Source organism: Conger conger, chromosome 9, assembly GCF_963514075.1.
Source record: "Conger conger chromosome 9, fConCon1.1, whole genome shotgun sequence".
Taxonomy (NCBI): domain Eukaryota; kingdom Metazoa; phylum Chordata; class Actinopteri; order Anguilliformes; family Congridae; genus Conger; species Conger conger.
Genome location: NC_083768.1, coordinates 61,073,944 through 61,076,443, shown reverse-complemented (window position 1 = coordinate 61,076,443; position 2,500 = coordinate 61,073,944). Strand labels below are relative to the sequence as shown.

At 53.9% G+C, this 2,500-nt stretch overlaps 1 protein-coding gene across 1 annotated transcript in view; it reads left to right on the top strand.

Annotated features, from left to right (window-relative positions):
* Positions 1-2,500, top strand: part of hibadha (3-hydroxyisobutyrate dehydrogenase a) — a 38,694-nt gene that overhangs the window by 2,881 nt on the left and 33,313 nt on the right. The window lies entirely within an intron of this gene.

The following is a 2,500-nucleotide window of genomic DNA, read 5'->3' as shown; positions in this document are numbered from 1 at the left end:
CAGTGGAGGCCAATGAGAAGCGGGGTGACATGAGCCGACCTGGGCTGACTGGTGATCAAGCGGGCTGCAGCATTCTGGACCAGCTGGAGGGGCTTGATGGCGCACGCTGGGAGACCGGCTAGGAGGGAGTTGCAGTAATCCAGGCGGGAAATGACGAGCGCCTGGACTAGGAGCTGGGTGGCTTTCTCCGTCAGGAGATGACGGATGCGGCGTATATTAAACAGAAAGAACCTGCAGGTTCTGGCAGTGGAGGATACTTGTGGAGCCAGGGAGAGGCAATTATCAAGAGTCACCCCAAGATTCTTTGCCGTACGGGAGGAGGAAACTACAAAGTCCTCCACAGTCAGTGAGAGGTCGATTGACGGAGAGGACTTAGCAGGGATGTAGAGAAGCTCAGTTTTGGCAAGGTTGAGCTTCAGGTGATGGGAAGTCATCCATGCAAAGATATCAGCCAAGCAGGCAGAGATCTGTGTGGTGATTTGGGTGTCAGGGGGGAAGGAAATGAAGAGTTGGGTGTCATCAGCGTAGGAGTGATAAGAGAAACCGTGGGAAGAGATAACAGAACCAAGAGACATGGTGTATAGCGAGAAGAGGAGAGGCCCAAGAACCGAGCCCTGCGGGACTCCAGTTCGTAGGGGTTGAGGGTCGGAGAGTGCGCCCCTCCAAGTCACCTGGTAGGAGCGACCAGAGAGGTAGGAGGAAAACCAAGCGAGTGCAGAACCTGTGACACCCATCCCAGACAGCGATGAGAGCAGAATCTCATGGTTGACTGTATCGAAGGCGGCCGACAGGTCGAGGAAGATGAGGACAGAGGAGAGGGATTTTGCTTTAGCAGAGTGGAGTGCCTCAGTGACCGCGAGCAGGGCGGTTTCAGTGGAGTGGCCACTCTTGAAGCCAGACTGGTTGGGGTCATGGAGATTGTTGTGGAGAAGATAAGTGGACAGTTGGGACCGCCCGTTCCAGGGTTTTAGCAAGAAAGGGAAGAAGAGAGACAGGCCGGTAGTTGTTCAGGGCAGAGGGATCGAGAGTAGGTTTTTTGAGGAGGGGAGTGACTCTGGCCCTCTTCAGGGAAGAGGGCATGGTGCCGGAAGAGAGGGAGGTGTTGATTAGAGAGGAGAGAAAAGGGAGAATGTCCTCAGATATAGATTGTAGGAGGGGAGAGGGGATGGGGTCAAGAGGACAGGTGGTTGGGCGGTGGGAAGTAAGGAGTTTCAGCGTGTCGGCGTCAGAGAGGGGAGAAAAGGAGGTTAGGGAGTTGGGGAGGGTAGGAGGGTCAGCAGGGGTGGAGTTTTGGGAGAAGGAATTGCGAATAGCATCGACCTTCTTTTCAAAGAAGGAGACAAAGTCATCAGGTGTGAGTGATGAGGGGGGTGGGGGGGGAGGGGGGGCCAGAAGAGAGGAGAAAGTTGAAAACAGTTTGCGGGGATTAGAGGCGGCCGCGTTAATTTTCGAGTGAAAGAAGGAAGATTTAGCTAGAGAGACAGAGGAATGGAAAGATGATAAGAGGGCATGGAAGGAAGCCATATCACTGGGGAGACAGGACCTTTTCCATTTTCTCTCCGCCGCCCGCAGTTCGGTTCGGACAGCTCGTAGAGCATCAGAAAGCCAAGGACTGGGGGGGGAGGCCCGAGCTAGTTTGGTGGTGAGGGGACACAGAGAATCGAAAGAAGATGAGAGGGAGGACATGAGAGTTGTAGCCGCATCATCGGTAGACAGTCGAGAGAAAGACTCCGCAGATGGTAGGGAGGAGAGGATTGTAGATGAGAGGGTGGAGGAAGACAGGTGGCGTAGGTTCCGTCGACAGGTGACAGTGGATGGTGGGAGAGATGGATGGGTGTTAGAGGAGAGTGGAAGAGAGAAAGAGATGAAGGAGTGGTCAGATATATGGAGTGGTGTTACAGAGAGGTTGGTTGTTGTGCAGCTCCTTGTGAAGATGAGGTCAAGAAGGTTGCCTGCTTTGTGGGTGGGAGGGGAAAGAGTGAGGGTAAGGTCAAAAGAAGAGAGGAGGGAGAGAAAGGTAGACTGGGTGGACTCTGAGTTGAGGTTGAAGTCACCCAGGAGGATCAGGGGGGTGTCATTGACAGGTGAGGAGCTGAGGAGGATGTCCATCTCATCCAAAAAGTTCCCCAGAGGACCCGGGGGGCGATAAACAACAATGATAAACAGTTTGCACGGCAGAGTAACAGAAACCGCATGAAATTCAAAAGAGGAGAAGGAGAGGGATGAGGAGAAGACACTAGATCTCCATGAGGATGAGATTAGGAGACCTGTGCCACCTCCTCTGCCAGAGGATCTGGGTGTGTGGGAAAAAGAGAAGGCAGAGGAAAGGGCAGCCGGGGTGGCCGTGTTCTCAGGTGAGAGCCACGTTTCAGTTAAAGCAAGAAAGTCAAGGTTGAGGTGGGAGGCATAGGCAGATATGAAGTCTGCTTTCTGGACGGCGGACTGGCAGTTCCAGAGGCCACCAGCCACACAGAGATCAATACCAGGGGATCTGGGAGGG